A 19,196-nucleotide genomic window follows, 5' to 3' on the forward strand; every position below is an offset into this window, starting at 1 on the left:
ATATAGCATGGAATAAATGTCTGTTCTCTTGTTCCTTGTATCAAGATGAGTATGTCAAAACCAGTTCTAAAACTATCGCTAAATATTTACTATTTACTATACTAGATGATAGGCTGTTCAAGTAAACTCAACATTATTAAAAGTTGGGAATGAGAATCATTGTTCATAATGGGTAGTATTGTTTTGAATGGTGAAATTCGTGTTTTATCTCGTGTTCAATTACTTTAGAACAAAACTGAGAAGACAAATTACAAAATATGTCATAATATTATTTCAAAAATCGCAACTATACGCTCTTTAGAGTCAAACTCACATTCACAAAGTTCAGATCTATATATTAACCATATTTTAAACGTATTTAAAACCCGAGACAGGCACACCTCTACTTATACCTTAATATTTGATAATGTTGCACAAGCTATTTAACTTGTACAGGTATTAAGCGCCGTTTCTTCCATTAAAGTATGATAGCAATGAAATATATATTTTAGAACTAAAATCAAGGTTTAGTTGCAAAATGAAAAACAGTATTTTCTATATATTATGTCTGTCGTCTGATATGTAACAGGCTGTTCAAATCAACTAAACTAAACGAAAAGTTGAGAATGAGAGCCATTGTTCATATTTTTTACAATATTTTGATGATTTAATATCTTTTACTTAGAAAAAAAAATTTTGACAAATTATCTTTGTTCAAAACAATGAAGACTCTTTACCGTTAGATAAATTTTGTATGATTGAAATGCGATTAAACTGTATTTACACCATTTAAACGCATGAGATAAAAAATGTATATAAATCTTTTTCGAAAATCTTTCGAATTTTGGACGAAGAGGAACTACAACGTTCCTGAACACCCGAGTTGGAGAGAGAACTCTTCTGATTTCTCTCTCTCTAAACTAAACCCCTGCCACGTTAGTTTGCGTTTGCGTTTCGAATTTCAAAGTTCTGACTGTTTTTAGTTCTGGCCGTTTTCTCCGGTGCTACCTTTACCTCGTTCGTGAATAATATTAATTAAGACTAACTTCACTCCTTCACCCAAAAAAAAAAAAGAGTTAAAAAAAAACCCAGCTAAATTCAATAACCTTCCACGAAAGGGGACGAAGAGGGACCACAACTTTCCTGAACACCTTAGTTGGAGAGAGAATTCTTCTGATTTTTCTCTCTCTCTAAACTAAACCCCTGCCACGTTAGTTTGCATTTGCTTTCAAATTTGGTAAATCTTTCGGCACCTGTTCTGTGAAAGTGGGTTTTCTCGGGTATTCCCGTTTTCCCCCACAGCCAAATTTTAGGCATTGGATCTTGAGATCCCAACCAAGGCAACTTTATTGCCATGCCCTGAATCAGGTCGTTTCGCATTTATGTTCATATTTACTTTGACATCTGCTTTTTGGTATCTGGTCTGGCTGGTTTTCTGGTGCTACCTTTGTCTCGCTCATCAATATTATGACCAACCTCACTCCTGCACCCAAAAAAAGAGTCCAAACAAAAGAAAAACAAAAAACCTTTGCTAATTTCAATAATCTTTCACGAAAGGGGACGAAGAGGAACCACAACGTTCCTGATCACCCCAGTTGGAAAGAAAATTCTGCCACATTAGTTTGCGTTTGGTGCTGGTATTTAGGGAGAATAGTCTGTCTGAGACTTTATGGACACTGAGTGTTCAGCCTCCTCTCACCTATTTACTCGGCGCTCCCGGGTCTTGTGGGCTGGTTACGATGCGTTTTCACACAGGTGATGAGTATTAGCGAAAACGACTGCCGAAAGTATATGAAAATGGCCGAAAGAAATCAAATAAATACTTCTATCGATCTATGCTCAGCCCTGAATTGGCCCGTTTGATTTAATGTATCGTTCATATTTTATTCGCATATTAAATTGTGAAGTTAACATTACATATATGTTTCAGATGTGAATTAAATTTGTACAGTTTATCAATGATTATTTTAAACTAATAATTCTCTTCATCCAACACTTTCTTTATGATATTCTACTTTCAGAAAAGTATATATAATTATCATAACAATAGTTATTACACTTCCTTTGTATTAAAATTTTTGAACATTACAGTTTCATGAGTATGATCATAATGCACATTTGGCTATATATATTTAAACTATTCTAAAATATAGGAAGTCATAAATACGTATATGGTTGTAAGAAAAAAAATCACAATTCTAAAATTTATGCTTATAATTTAGCAAGTTCACAAAGTTAGATTGCTGAAGAATTCCTGTCATCCTAGTGATGATTGACCTTGTATATGCCTCTTTCCATATAGATAGATATCATACTGTTATTGTAATAAGTAACTCTAAATTATTTTATGTTCTATTACTTTAAGTTGTGATTTGGTGTTAAACAGTTTTTTCATTTTTTTCTTTGGCAAAACTGGAATTCTTTGACTTTATTTCTGGTCGACACATCTATTTGAAATTCATAATTTACTTTCCTTATCCAACTAAATTTTCACCATTATGTTTAAATAACCCTTAGTACTTTAATGAATGAAAGTGTAAAATGAACAACCAGTAATGTTGAAATTGCATATAATATAGAAACTACAGCACTGGTCAGAAGTGTAAGTGCACTTATGTTATATGTTTCATTTCAGAAAGTCAATAAAATAGATTTTCTGTGATTTTATTTTTATTTATCCATCCTTGGAACAAAAAAGTTGAAGTTTCTAAAATAATTTTGGTACTGTTTCGTTGGTCCTCATCTAAATATTATGATTGTCTCACAACATTTAGGGATTAATGTCACAAAGTTCTCCAGAAATTTATCTGTAGTTGTACTAGCTTCAACATTAGAGAGTGGTTTTATTTCTCTAACCAAAAGGACTTCACCCATTAAAAACAACTGAGATCTGGACCTTTGGAGGCACAGTGTAATTACTTTCGTTCCATATACTTTGTGATATATTTAATGTTACTGATTCAAGCAGTGTGTTTTGGGTCACTGTGTTGCTAAGATTCAGTGTTCTGGCCAATGAAATGGAGAGACATGGAGGGCATTGTTTTTGGAGTGCTATTCCTTCATCAAAGTTTCTTCAGTTTTCCTTGGTTTTTAAAGTACACAAATAAACAGCTCAAAACCATCACTGAGCCTCTGCCAGGTTTAATGTCATCATTTTGTTTATCCATTCTTTGAATTTCTGACAAAGAACTTTTAGTATGTTCACAAAATTTATTGTGGAGATCTACACATAGTCACTGTATGAAAATTTGTTGTTCTATGATGTCTTGTTTGAATTAACATTGGTCAAAACACTATTGACCAGTAACTGCATTTGCTATAATTGTTCTGACAAAATTTTGCTTTTTCTCTTCTTGTTTTTTTTTTTTTTTTACATGTGATTTACCCAAGAAGATGTGCATAAAATGTTTCCTATCTTTGTAAATTTTAATATATAGCTCAACGTTTGCAAAAGCTTCTCAATATTGATCAGGCACAAAATTACTTTGTTCACTGTTTTAACCTAACTGTATTAACCACTAACTATTACTGAATTGAAATATTAGTTTACTTCATGTACATAACACAGCATAGAAAATGTTAGTTTATCTTTGCTACGTGCTTGAAGTCAGTTCTATAGCAATAGAAATGATGTAGTGTAACTTTCTGTTTCACATAATACTGAGATAGATTTTATAAATAGTATGTAATTGTAAGACAGTGTGGTTGTGGTTCATATTTGTAATAAGGCATAGTGTTACACAGCGTTAACCATGATATTTTATCAACAAAACACAGCTTTTTGCTATCTCTGTCACTCCAAAGAGAGTAAGGACTTTTTTTCTTTTTTTACCAGTTGCTGTTTCTTACATTATAGTCCTTTGCACATGACTAAAAGAAGTACAACCTTATGTAAAACAACCAAAAACAAAACAAACAAGCACCAACAAAGAATGGGAAAAAAACAACAACAGTGATGTTTAAACCTATCAGCAATGAGTCAGGATATAAGACAAGTAGCAAGAATACCAATCACTGACAGATACTAATGATAAATAAATTATTAAACAGACAAAAATGAGAACTACACATATTTTAGTATGGTCGCAGAAGTTTCAAGCAACTTTTTTGCATGCTAGGAGAGAAATTATAATTTATGTCAACTGTAGATCTGGTTCTCATTTAACGAAATGTAATTTAAGTGAAGGGTAAAGCCTTCTGATCAGAGAAACTAGTTCAGAAAATAAGTATTGATGTGTACACTTTCCCATTGAAAGCCAATTGAAATCAATTATAACAAAAGGAATGTAGCACCTTAAGTACAACAATCAGAGCCATTCTCAGTGTAACAAATCAATACAAGACTTACAAAGTGATTGAAGATGGTATGGAACATATTATGCATGTTAACAACACTGTACATACAGTGGAAATTTTTGTGTGAAATATTAAAGCAGCGGCTGCTTCCTGTTGTTCTAATGTAACAAACATGGTGATGAACCAAATGCTTAATAAATGTTCAAATTCTTTGGGATAAAACTGGATAGTCCAACTATGTCTCTATTTTATATATACGTGTACATCATGTTAAAAGTGCATTTAAAATTTAATGCAGTTATTAATAAGGAGTTCAGATCATTGTGTAAAGTACTTCATTTTGTACCTTATACCTAATCTATGTTTTATTAAATTCTGTGGACAAATTAAAATATTTAGAGTTGAGTTCAGTGATATTGTTAAGGTGAAGCTACAGTTACTCTTACACATCTGTTTTATTGTTATCACATAGAGGGGTTGTTTAGAGAAACAAATGTCATATTTCTCCCTCTAGGAGAAACTTCTTTTTTTCTTTTTTTGGTATTCTTCAGTAAATTTAAAATTCAAAATTTCAGACACATTCTGTAATGTTATTTGATAACATTTACATAAGTTGATATAAAAATCTTCATCGTTCCTGATAAGTGAGGATATTATTTGTAGTTAGCTTTCACAGTATAACCATATACACCTATCAGTTACTGTATTGTTACATATTTGATAGAAAGAAATAGCCAGTAATATAAAATGATAGTATTTACTTACACTGAAAATGTGTTTCTGATAGGTTCTTGTCTATTTTCACTCAAATCTGTCTCAACTTTGATATAATCTATTATATCTGTACATATAATACAGATAAAAATTGCTATAAAACTTTTCACTAACAGTGCATCAGTCTAATATACACCCCTTCTTTTTTGTAGTACTTGAGAAAGTGGACATCATGTGACTTTCCTTCACCAATCATAGTGCACAACCTCTACTATTCTAGCACAATCTACACTTTCTAAAATTGTCAGTTACAAACTAAAACACTGGCACACCAGTGGTGCGGAATGGTGGAAAGTTGTTTAGAGGAGGTAAGTACCTATTGGAAATACATTTTCAGTGGAGGAATGTGTTAACTACAGAAATGGTTCTGATTATTCTTACTCAAAGCTAGAATCTCACCTTGAAAGATGGAGAGGCTTCTGGAGGAGTGCCAGTATTCGAACACGTAGATGAAAATCACTGGAACCGGTGTGCCAGAAGAAAAAAAAAAGTGTGGCACACCTGTGAGGTATAGTACTGCTTCTGTAGCAGGTATGATCGTCACCTGGTAATGAAACAGTGATATATGTATATAGGACAGAATGTATGAGGCAGGCACCATATATTCAACAAAATGATGTACATCACTTTGTTTTGGAGCAGTACAGTATAGCTATGATGGGAATTATCAAAGAGTGGAAACATTTAGTGTGCAATCAACAACGGGCCTGAATAATTATGTGCCAACGGAAGAGTCCTAGGGCACAATTTAGCAAATCCACCAATGTCTTTTTGAGGGCACTGGTAGCAACAACTACAATCTTTTTTTTCAAAACAAAAAAAAAAGAAGGGAAACATCATAAGCAAGTAGTGAGATGAAATTTTTGCTGATAATTTGGAATCAACCCATTATCAACAGATAGTGCATTAGTTTTCTGCATGTGGTGTACATCATGGTATGTGATCTAGAAATAATTAGTCACAGCAAGGTGCCAGATAATGTGACCTCGGCATAAGTGGCTGGGGTTAAACTACCATAAGCTTTATATGAATAGACCAAATGCAGTACACGTTTGTAAAAATATCCAGTAGAAGCACCTTGAGATATGTCATATTATGCCATTTGTAGCCCATCTGGGCAAAAACAACATTGGATTCATCTTGCTTAAGTTTTGAGGATCAACAATTGCAGCCTACCTAGGCAAACAACATCTTTGGAAGTTACCTCGATTCTATTTTGGAGTCATTTGCAGTCCAATCAGCCAAATTGTCCAGGTTAAGTGCCGTGGTTCCAGAATAGTATGTGATTGTCTGTTCAGCAATTATGATGCTGACAATCCTCTTCTCGCTGAGTGGGTATTTTTATAAGTTACGAGTTTGATTCATTTCATTCAACAACCTCATTCAGGAGGAAACCTCCATGGTCCTCCACCCCGGCAACGAGAAACCTGAGTAGTAAGAACTCACGTGCTCCACTACAAGAAAAGATATTCGGGAGAATACGTATTGGGGAATCTAGAGAAATGACACACTGGAGACAGTGCAATGGGTGTTTGTGATTAACTGTTCTGAAAACCAGAAAGACACGGGTTGTAAAAATCATGGGTCAGTTGAGATTGGCAAAAATACCTTCTTTTCTGATAACCAAAGAGTGATGTATAGATAGACAGATATACCACACTTGAGAAGCATCCATTGGTTGTATAAAATCACCTCATCTTTAAAGTGAGCATTCAGAAACGTGCAGATATAGTGTAAAGATCTAATACACAGCATATCTGATGATCAGGCAATGTTTGCTACTAGGTGGGATCCAGAAATATGGATATCAGCTGAACATAATAATAACAGGTAAGCATAACCCACTTAAGGAGAACATACATTTGGATAATTCTATACAAGAAGAAATTGACACCCAGTCAAAGAAGGCAAAGCTAAAACATGCAGAGAGAGTGCAACAAATGTATTGGTAGAAAAGTGATGATGTGGTGGGATGAAATATTGTAGTTGACGACCTTCCATGGGCAAGTCAGAACATGAGTTGCCTTACCCAACCAGGATGGGTAATAGGAGGTAGGACCTGGGAAACAGTGAGATTTCAGAGAATAAATAGACAGGAATGGAAGGCACAAAAGTAAAACAAAAAGGGGAAATACACAATGACAGAGGGAAAGCACAGGTTAAAGAGACCGTTCTCGATCTGAATGTGAGAAAAAAGGTGAAGGAATGGAGAGAAAAAGTGAAACAACATTCATAGGTAGCAGCTGTCTTCGGAAGACTCAGTCCAGATAATCGATAACAGAGGAGGAGCAGTAAAGGATATAGGAAATATTAAGGGCATATCCATCAGAATGAGCATGACCACGTGTCAGGAAGAGAGAAATAGGTCTTAAGGAAAGATGGCACAAGGAACATGTATCAGTGAGTTCAAAGGGAGTACCAGATGGGACATGAAGAACAACTCGAAGATCCCAATCTGGAAGAACAAAAGGAGTTGGAGAATGAATAAGATGAAAGGAGGGAAATAAAGAATGAGGCAAAAGCTTTATGGAATTGGGAGAAACAGAATGTGTGTGCAGAGTTGTCTATACATTGATTAATTGATTAAAATTTAGACCAAAACAAATTAGTTTCTTGGTACTGCTCAAGAGAAGCCGTATTGACATCTTGCTTAAGCAGAATATCGAAAACGGTGAAAAATGTCGTAAGCTTTTCTTGATAGATAGTGGAAAGATTCTTTGGTAATTTGCTTCATCACAACGGCTACAAGAATCTGTCAGCTATGTGCATATTTCTTGAACAGAGATTTACCACTGGATGTTTGTTATCATATCTTAACAACAATCTCACTATTCATGAAATTTTCTTATCAGTTAATAATATGGTTTCATTTAAGTATACTAGTCATACAGGATTTGGTTATGTTGAATTTAGTGTCAGTTATCTGGAGTGAGGGTTTTATTTTTATGTTTTTGTTGCCGCTTTATGCCTAATGTTACAAAAGAATATTTTCGTCGATTGACTTTTCCTTTTTTGGCCTGGAATTATTTAACTATCGTTGTAAGTGTATTGTACTGCAAAACGCCGACATCAACTAGGAAAAACGCGTTATTTTAACACATGCTGTTGGTACAATTCGTAAAAAAGCTTTTCACGAACAAATTGGCTACGGACGGATCGGCTGATTATCGTAAGTAACAGTTCGATATTGTTTTCCTCGGCAATTTTTATCACGAAAGCTGTAGGTAATGGTGGTATTATTTCTAAGGGTCAAATCTATGTTTTATCTCATGTTGTGAGTATATTAAGTGGGTTCACGTTTGGCCACCTCCTTATCAAGTGTTTTATCAGTTTTTTTTTTAGCGATAAATTTCATTAAGAAACAAACAGCAAATATTCCACTTGTTTTAAAATATTATAGTAAAACAATTGAAATGTACATGTAAATGTTCATTACCTGTTGTATCCAGAACTTTCAATAATTAAAGTCGTACATGCTGGTTCAATTACTTTAGAACAAAAGTGAGAAGTCAAATTATTTTATATGCAAAACGGCTCGTTTGGGTTGAGAAAATATTTTTTACATAGAAGAGCGAACAACGTTTCGACCTTCTTTGGTCATCGTCAGGTTCACAAAGAAAGAGGTAACTGACCGGAAGCTGAGCACATGTTTGAAAATATTTTCTCAACCCAAACGAGCCGTTTTTGCATATAAAATTCTCAACAAGTGGGTTTCTCGACATCACTGAAGTCAAATTATTCTCTATTCTGTTATGACAATTAAAATGTGCTAATGTCATTTCCAAAATCGCTACTATAAGCTCTTTAGAGCTGAACTCACATTAACAAAATTTAGATCTATATTTTAACTATATTTTCAACGTGTATTTATAACCCGAGAGAGGTATACCTTTATTTAGTAACGCTGCACAGACCAACTATTTATAGCAAACATTAGTTAAGCTGTTTAACTTGTACAGTTATTAAGCGCCAGTTTTGTCATCAAAGTATGACAGCAGTAAAATATACGTTTTAGGACTATAATCAAGGATTAGATGTAAAATGAAAAACGATTTTCGCTAAATATTTGCTGTTTACAATGTCTTTCTCCGCTAGGTGACAGACTGTTCAAGTAAACTCAACTGTACGAAAAGTTGGGAATGAGAGTCATTGTTCATGTTTTCTAAAATGTGTTTCATTATTTAGTTTCTGTTTCTTAGGAACAAAAAAAAAAGACAAATGTGTGTAAAATTATCTCTGATCTAAATCCTAAAGGATCTACATAATCGATAGCCTTTGTATGATTGACGTGCAAGTAAACTATATTTACGCCATTGCAATAGAAGAGGTAAAAGCTGTATATAAGTATTCGTCGAAGGCAGAAGTAGTATCGCTTCTCGGCCTTTTGGCTAAGATCAAAGTGTAGTATCTGTTCTTATCAGCTTAATATCTGATACGGTTCCCATTGGGGACCATGATATTAAACTTATTTTTGTAAGGCGGCGGGGTGCTTGGAGCTTGCTCCACTCCTGCCACGGGTTGGCCCAGTATTGCAGTACTTCTGGGATCGGCCCACTCCCTGTATGATTCTAAAAATAGAGTATTACGAAGTTTGAAGTAAAAGTGTACAATAATAACATGCCACACGTTGTTACGAAGTTGTTTCTTTTATTCCTTTAGTAGATGATAGTAACTTAAGTACAGCGGCGATAGTTTTTAAACTTTCATTGTAAACGTCAAAGGTTTCTATTCCTTTGTATTACGATATGGTTTTGAAAAATAATACACCAAACACAGAGTTGAATAGTTTTATTGTCATTTTAGAGAACGACAAAATATGTTTGTATCGATTTTGTTTCTTTGACGAACAAACTGTTTCTGTTAATTCGTAACTACGTATTGATACAAGAATTATTTATTCCACAACTACATGAAGTTTCGGGCTTGTTAGTTACAATGAGTTTGATACCTTCCAAACATTTCCACTGAATTATATAGGTAGGGGAGGACCTATCAAATGCTCGTTCGCACTGTTTAACCTTGTCATCTCTGAGGCTTTTGAAAACAAAATTCCATTATTACAAACCAAAAGAACCTGAATAAGTAAAACATCACATTCATGATGCTGTGCTATCCATCCCTACTGCTTTCTTGGAAAATGTTTTGCCAGAATTTAAGTACAAAATTTATTAAATACTGTAAAACAAATCTATAACCAGTAAATGAAATAAACGAATCAACAAAAAATTCAAACTATATTTAAAATAATATATTCTGTGTCTGATTTAAAAATCTAACATTTCTATGAAATCACTGAGAACATATTTGAAATTTACTAAAGATACATTTCTACTGCGAAAATAATGTTGCTTGCTGCAATTTTTGTCTCCAGCGAATTGCTTTGATATGCTAGACCTGTGTTTTAATTATAGATGAAATGGGTGTAAGAAAACATGTACGTGTAGTGAGATGTAATATCTTCACTGTGTTGATTTGCAGAAATTATCGTATGTTAAGATTAAAACTGTGGCACTTGTTTCTGATAACTTTCACATTTTCTTGGTGAAAAAAGTGAGTGCCAATGTTTATGGTTTTTCCGCTGTAACAACAACAAATAGAAAACTTGTGTTATATTTGATATATGTTAGAACTCATTAAAATCATACTTAACACATCAGAAAACTTTAAAAGGTGGATATATTAAATAGTAGTTTTCACAGATTACTAGAAGAAAAAGGCTTACGCCAAGAAAATAAATTTCAATCAATACACATTCAAAGGCAGAAGCAAGAGGTGAAAGTGCCGCAGAATTATGTTACAAACATTTGAACGTACCTAATTTTAGGTGAAGTGAGCCAACAGTTAAATACATAAAACAAAATTTGATAGACTCTGATTTGTTAAATAAACTTAAGAAACCCACTCATTGGTTTCAAAATAACAAGTTCCAGTATCTCATTTTGTTAAACCTTTACAAGTAGGGACAGAAAATGTTGTTATTTTTCACGAAATATCACCAAGCAAACAATGTATGCATGTCGACATAAAACAACAAACCTGTACAGCAGACTTATGAAACTTAATTGCCATCACCATCATTATTCTTGAAGTATTTTTGAAGTATCAATTACGCAGGTATTGCTTGGAACTTTTTTTTTTTCTGCTCTTAACTCATGTGGCAGTTGCAATAAAAAAGTTACTTTTTAACAGCTATGACTGCACATTAAGTATTGCTGATGGACCATGAAATAAAACCACACTGCCCAGAACAAAACCTCAGTTTTGCATGTTACAATAGTTCACCTGGACTGTGTGGTCATTTATGTGTTCACAGATACTTATTGTTTTTGTAATCCAGTGAAATAATGGTGTGTTTGTAATTTGTTTCAGCTTTCTTCCTTACATTTTGTAAAAGTAAGGTATTTCATGATGTCAAGAGGAACCATATGGAAACTTGTTAGTATTTAGTATTCCAGACCAATACCCATGGTCAGCTTTTGTTAAATGAACTGGGTTGTGGATGTTTACATTTAACACAAATTGTAATGGTACAACATGGGTGGTTCTGTCGCACCACACATGACTGTTGACTTTGTCCGGAATCATCATTACTTCAGCAGCATATCTCAGTGTAATTTTAAAACTAGGTTGTCTACAGGATGTCACATGAATTTATGATAAAATTCTTAAGAATGGATACTCACCATACACGACAGACATAGCTATTACATTTAGAAACTCTTCGCCAAGTAAGTCATAGTACAGTATTTTGATGGCTGATATATCTGTATCAAGTGTGCTCGTAGTTAACAGAAGTGAGTCAGTGTTCAGCATGTCAGTTCTCCATTACTGATGCATTCTGACACTCTGCTGATTCAAAAATGATGTAACCACGTGTGACTCACGTTTTATCTTTCATTTGTATCTAACTCACCCCATATTAAATTGTGAAGTTAACATTACATATATGTTTCAGATGTGAATTAAATTTGTACAGTTTATCAATGATTATTTTAAACTAATAATTCTCTTCATCCAACACTTTCTTTATGATATTCTACTTTCAGAAAAGTATATATAATTATCATAACAATAGTTATTACACTTCCTTTGTATTAAAATTTTTGAACATTACAGTTTCATGAGTATGATCATAATGCACATTTGGCTATATATATTTAAACTATTCTAAAATATAGGAAGTCATAAATACGTATATGGTTGTAAGAAAAAAAATCACAATTCTAAAATTTATGCTTATAATTTAGCAAGTTCACAAAGTTAGATTGCTGAAGAATTCCTGTCATCCTAGTGATGATTGACCTTGTATATGCCTCTTTCCATATAGATAGATATCATACTGTTATTGTAATAAGTAACTCTAAATTATTTTATGTTCTATTACTTTAAGTTGTGATTTGGTGTTAAACAGTTTTTCATTTTTTCTTTGGCAAAACTGGAATTCTTTGACTTTATTTCTGGTCGACACATCTATTTGAAATTCATAATTTACTTTCCTTATCCAACTAAATTTTCACCATTATGTTTAAATAACCCTTAGTACTTTAATGAATGAAAGTGTAAAATGAACAACCAGTAATGTTGAAATTGCATATAATATAGAAACTACAGCACTGGTCAGAAGTGTAAGTGCACTTATGTTATATGTTTCATTTCAGAAAGTCAATAAAATAGATTTTCTGTGATTTTATTTTTATTTATCCATCCTTGGAACAAAAAAGTTGAAGTTTCTAAAATAATTTTGGTACTGTTTCGTTGGTCCTCATCTAAATATTATGATTGTCTCACAACATTTAGGGATTAATGTCACAAAGTTCTCCAGAAATTTATCTGTAGTTGTACTAGCTTCAACATTAGAGAGTGGTTTTATTTCTCTAACCAAAAGGACTTCACCCATTAAAAACAACTGAGATCTGGACCTTTGGAGGCACAGTGTAATTACTTTCGTTCCATATACTTTGTGATATATTTAATGTTACTGATTCAAGCAGTGTGTTTTGGGTCACTGTGTTGCTAAGATTCAGTGTTCTGGCCAATGAAATGGAGAGACATGGAGGGCATTGTTTTTGGAGTGCTATTCCTTCATCAAAGTTTCTTCAGTTTTCCTTGGTTTTTAAAGTACACAAATAAACAGCTCAAAACCATCACTGAGCCTCTGCCAGGTTTAATGTCATCATTTTGTTTATCCATTCTTTGAATTTCTGACAAAGAACTTTTAGTATGTTCACAAAATTTATTGTGGAGATCTACACATAGTCACTGTATGAAAATTTGTTGTTCTATGATGTCTTGTTTGAATTAACATTGGTCAAAACACTATTGACCAGTAACTGCATTTGCTATAATTGTTCTGACAAAATTTTGCTTTTTCTCTTCTTCTTGTTTTTTTTTTTTTTTTACATGTGATTTACCCAAGAAGATGTGCATAAAATGTTTCCTATCTTTGTAAATTTTAATATATAGCTCAACGTTTGCAAAAGCTTCTCAATATTGATCAGGCACAAAATTACTTTGTTCACTGTTTTAACCTAACTGTATTAACCACTAACTATTACTGAATTGAAATATTAGTTTACTTCATGTACATAACACAGCATAGAAAATGTTAGTTTATCTTTGCTACGTGCTTGAAGTCAGTTCTATAGCAATAGAAATGATGTAGTGTAACTTTCTGTTTCACATAATACTGAGATAGATTTTATAAATAGTATGTAATTGTAAGACAGTGTGGTTGTGGTTCATATTTGTAATAAGGCATAGTGTTACACAGCGTTAACCATGATATTTTATCAACAAAACACAGCTTTTTGCTATCTCTGTCACTCCAAAGAGAGTAAGGACTTTTTTTTCTTTTTTACCAGTTGCTGTTTCTTACATTATAGTCCTTTGCACATGACTAAAAGAAGTACAACCTTATGTAAAACAACCAAAAACAAAACAAACAAGCACCAACAAAGAATGGGAAAAAAACAACAACAGTGATGTTTAAACCTATCAGCAATGAGTCAGGATATAAGACAAGTAGCAAGAATACCAATCACTGACAGATACTAATGATAAATAAATTATTAAACAGACAAAAATGAGAACTACACATATTTTAGTATGGTCGCAGAAGTTTCAAGCAACTTTTTTGCATGCTAGGAGAGAAATTGTAATTTATGTCAACTGTAGATCTGGTTCTCATTTAACGAAATGTAATTTAAGTGAAGGGTAAAGCCTTCTGATCTGAGAAACTAGTTCAGAAAATAAGTATTGATGTGTACACTTTCCCATTGAAAGCCAATTGAAATCAATTATAACAAAAGGAATGTAGCACCTTAAGTACAACAATCAGAGCCATTCTCAGTGTAACAAATCAATACAAGACTTACAAAGTGATTGAAGATGGTATGGAACATATTATGCATGTTAACAACACTGTACATACAGTGGAAATTTTTGTGTCAAATATTAAAGCAGCGGCTGCTTCCTGTTGTTCTAATGTAACAAACATGGTGATGAACCAAATGCTTAATAAATGTTCAAATTCTTTGGGATAAAACTGGATAGTCCAACTATGTCTCTATTTTATATATACGTGTACATCATGTTAAAAGTGCATTTAAAATTTAATGCAGTTATTAATAAGGAGTTCAGATCATTGTGTAAAGTACTTCATTTTGTACCTTATACCTAATCTATGTTTTTATTAAATTCTGTGGACAAATTAAAATATTTAGAGTTGAGTTCAGTGATATTGTTAAGGTGAAGCTACAGTTACTCTTACACATCTGTTTTATTGTTATCACATAGAGGGGTTGTTTAGAGAAACAAAATGTCATATTTCTCCCTCTAGGAGAAACTTCTTTTTTTTCTTTTTTTGGTATTCTTCAGTAAATTTAAAAATTCAAAATTTCAGACACATTCTGTAATGTTATTTGATAACATTTACATAAGTTGATATAAAAATCTTCATCGTTCCTGATAAGTGAGGATATTATTTGTAGTTAGCTTTCACAGTATAACCATATACACCTATCAGTTACTGTATTGTTACATATTTGATAGAAAGAAATAGCCAGTAATATAAAATGATAGTATTTACTTACACTGAAAATGTGTTTCTGATAGGTTCTTGTCTATTTTCACTCAAATCTGTCTCAACTTTGATATAATCTATTATATCTGTACATATAATACAGATAAAAATTGCTATAAAACTTTTCACTAACAGTGCATCAGTCTAATATACACCCCTTCTTTTTTGTAGTACTTGAGAAAGTGGACATCATGTGACTTTCCTTCACCAATCATAGTGCACAACCTCTACTATTCTAGCACAATCTACACTTTCTAAAATTGTCAGTTACAAACTAAAACACTGGCACACCAGTGGTGCGGAATGGTGGAAAGTTGTTTAGAGGAGGTAAGTACCTATTGGAAATACATTTTCAGTGGAGGAATGTGTTAACTACAGAAATGGTTCTGATTATTCTTACTCAAAGCTAGAATCTCACCTTGAAAGATGGAGAGGCTTCTGGAGGAGTGCCAGTATTCGAACACGTAGATGAAAATCACTTGAACCGGTGTGCCAGAAGAAAAAAAAAAGTGTGGCACACCTGTGAGGTATAGTACTGCTTCTGTAGCAGGTATGATCGTCACCTGGTAATGAAACAGTGATATATGTATATAGGACAGAATGTATGAGGCAGGCACCATATATTCAACAAAATGATGTACATCACTTTGTTTTGGAGCAGTACAGTATAGCTATGATGGGAATTATCAAAGAGTGGAAACATTTAGTGTGCAATCAACAACGGGCCTGAATAATTATGTGCCAACGGAAGAGTCCTAGGGCACAATTTAGCAAATCCACCAATGTCTTTTGAGGGCACTGGTAGCAACAACTACAATCTTTTTTTTCAAAACAAAAAAAAAAGAAGGGAAACATCATAAGCAAGTAGTGAGATGAAATTTTTGCTGATAATTTGGAATCAACCCATTATCAACAGATAGTGCATTAGTTTTCTGCATGTGGTGTACATCATGGTATGTGATCTAGAAATAATTAGTCACAGCAAGGTGCCAGATAATGTGACCTCGGCATAAGTGGCTGGGGTTAAACTACCATAAGCTTTATATGAATAGACCAAATGCAGTACACGTTTGTAAAAATATCCAGTAGAAGCACCTTGAGATATGTCATATTATGCCATTTGTAGCCCATCTGGGCAAAAACAACATTGGATTCATCTTGCTTAAGTTTTGAGGATCAACAATTGCAGCCTACCTAGGCAAACAACATCTTTGGAAGTTACCTCGGGATTCTATTTTGGAGTCATTTGCAGTCCAATCAGCCAAATTGTCCAGGTTAAGTGCCGTGGTTCCAGAATAGTATGTGATTGTCTGTTCAGCAATTATGATGCTGACAATCCTCTTCTCGCTGAGTGGGTATTTTTATAAGTTACGAGTTTGATTCATTTCATTCAACAACCTCATTCAGGAGGAAACCTCCATGGTCCTCCACCCCGGCAACGAGAAACCTGAGTAGTAAGAACTCACGTGCTCCACTACAAGAAAAGATATTCGGGAGAATACGTATTGGGGAATCTAGAGAAATGACACACTGGAGACAGTGCAATGGGTGTTTGTGATTAACTGTTCTGAAAACCAGAAAGACACGGGTTGTAAAAATCATGGGTCAGTTGAGATTGGCAAAAATACCTTCTTTTCTGATAACCAAAGAGTGATGTATAGATAGACAGATATACCACACTTGAGAAGCATCCATTGGTTGTATAAAATCACCTCATCTTTAAAGTGAGCATTCAGAAACGTGCAGATATAGTGTAAAGATCTAATACACAGCATATCTGATGATCAGGCAATGTTTGCTACTAGGTGGGATCCAGAAATATGGATATCAGCTGAACATAATAATAACAGGTAAGCATAACCCACTTAAGGAGAACATACATTTGGATAATTCTATACAAGAAGAAATTGACACCCAGTCAAAGAAGGCAAAGCTAAAACATGCAGAGAGAGTGCAACAAATGTATTGGTAGAAAAGTGATGATGTGGTGGGATGAAATATTGTAGTTGACGACCTTCCATGGGCAAGTCAGAACATGAGTTGCCTTACCCAACCAGGATGGGTAATAGGAGGTAGGACCTGGGAAACAGTGAGATTTCAGAGAATAAATAGACAGGAATGGAAGGCACAAAAGTAAAACAAAAAAGGGGAAATACACAATGACAGAGGGAAAGCACAGGTTAAAGAGACCGTTCTCGATCTGAATGTGAGAAAAAAGGTGAAGGAATGGAGAGAAGAAGTGAAACAACATTCATAGGTAGCAGCTGTCTTCGGAAGACTCAGTCCAGATAATCGATAACAGAGGAGGAGCAGTAAAGGATATAGGAAATATTAAGGGCATATCCATCAGAATGAGCATGACCACGTGTCAGGAAGAGAGAAATAGGTCTTAAGGAAAGATGGCACAAGGAACATGTATCAGTGAGTTCAAAGGGAGTACCAGATGGGACATGAAGAACAACTCGAAGATCCCAATCTGGAAGAACAAAAGGAGTTGGAGAATGAATAAGATGAAAGGAGGGAAATAAAGAATGAGGCAAAAGCTTTATGGAATTGGGAGAAACAGAATGTGTGTGCAGAGTTGTCTATACATTGATTAATTGATTAAAATTTAGACCAAAACAAATTAGTTTCTTGGTACTGCTCAAGAGAAGCCGTATTGACATCTTGCTTAAGCAGAATATCGAAAACGGTGAAAAATGTCGTAAGCTTTTCTTGATAGATAGTGGAAAGATTCTTTGGTAATTTGCTTCATCACAACGGCTACAAGAATCTGTCAGCTATGTGCATATTTCTTGAACAGAGATTTACCACTGGATGTTTGTTATCATATCTTAACAACAATCTCACTATTCATGAAATTTTCTTATCAGTTAATAATATGGTTTCATTTAAGTATACTAGTCATACAGGATTTGGTTATGTTGAATTTAGTGTCAGTTATCTGGAGTGAGGGTTTTATTTTTATGTTTTGTTGCCGCTTTATGCCTAATGTTACAAAAGAATATTTTCGTCGATTGACTTTTCCTTTTTGGCCTGGAATTATTTAACTATCGTTGTAAGTGTATTGTACTGCAAAACGCCGACATCAACTAGGAAAAACGCGTTATTTTAACACATGCTGTTGGTACAATTCGTAAAAAAGCTTTTCACGAACAAATTGGCTACGGACGGATCGGCTGATTATCGTAAGTAACAGTTCGATATTGTTTTCCTCGGCAATTTTTATCACGAAAGCTGTAGGTAATGGTGGTATTATTTCTAAGGGTCAAATCTATGTTTTATCTCATGTTGTGAGTATATTAAGTGGGTTCACGTTTGGCCACCTCCTTATCAAGTGTTTTATCAGTTTTTTTTTAGCGATAAATTTCATTAAGAAACAAACAGCAAATATTCCACTTGTTTTAAAATATTATAGTAAAACAATTGAAATGTACATGTAAATGTTCATTACCTGTTGTATCCAGAACTTTCAATAATTAAAGTCGTACATGCTGGTTCAATTACTTTAGAACAAAAGTGAGAAGTCAAATTATTTTATATGCAAAAACGGCTCGTTTGGGTTGAGAAAATATTTTTTACATAGAAGAGCGAACAACGTTTCGACCTTCTTTGGTCATCGTCAGGTTCACAAAGAAAGAGGTAACTGACCGGAAGCTGAGCACATGTTTGAAAATATTTTCTCAACCCAAACGAGCCGTTTTTGCATATAAAATTCTCAACAAGTGGGTTTCTCGACATCACTGAAGTCAAATTATTCTCTATTCTGTTATGACAATTAAAATGTGCTAATGTCATTTCCAAAATCGCTACTATAAGCTCTTTAGAGCTGAACTCACATTAACAAAATTTAGATCTATATTTTAACTATATTTTCAACGTGTATTTATAACCCGAGAGAGGTATACCTTTATTTAGTAACGCTGCACAGACCAACTATTTATAGCAAACATTAGTTAAGCTGTTTAACTTGTACAGTTATTAAGCGCCAGTTTTGTCATCAAAGTATGACAGCAGTAAAATATACGTTTTAGGACTATAATCAAGGATTAGATGTAAAATGAAA

At 33.7% G+C, this 19,196-nt stretch overlaps 1 long non-coding RNA gene and 1 other non-coding gene across 2 annotated transcripts in view; both read left to right on the top strand.

Annotated features, from left to right (window-relative positions):
* Window positions 1-19,196, top strand: part of LOC143240631 (uncharacterized) — a 30,806-nt gene that overhangs the window by 4,490 nt on the left and 7,120 nt on the right. Inside the window, exons 3-4 of the long non-coding RNA XR_013021868.1 lie at window positions 5,202-5,357; window positions 15,302-15,457. This is a non-coding gene — a long non-coding RNA (uncharacterized LOC143240631). The remainder of the gene's footprint in view (window positions 1-5,201; window positions 5,358-15,301; window positions 15,458-19,196) is intronic.
* On the top strand, window positions 9,418-9,609 carry LOC143245703 (U2 spliceosomal RNA). The gene has a single exon (XR_013025682.1). It is a non-coding gene; the product is annotated as a U2 spliceosomal RNA (small nuclear RNA).

This window comes from Tachypleus tridentatus, chromosome 2 (genome assembly GCF_004210375.1).
Source record: "Tachypleus tridentatus isolate NWPU-2018 chromosome 2, ASM421037v1, whole genome shotgun sequence".
NCBI lineage: Eukaryota > Metazoa > Arthropoda > Merostomata > Xiphosura > Limulidae > Tachypleus > Tachypleus tridentatus.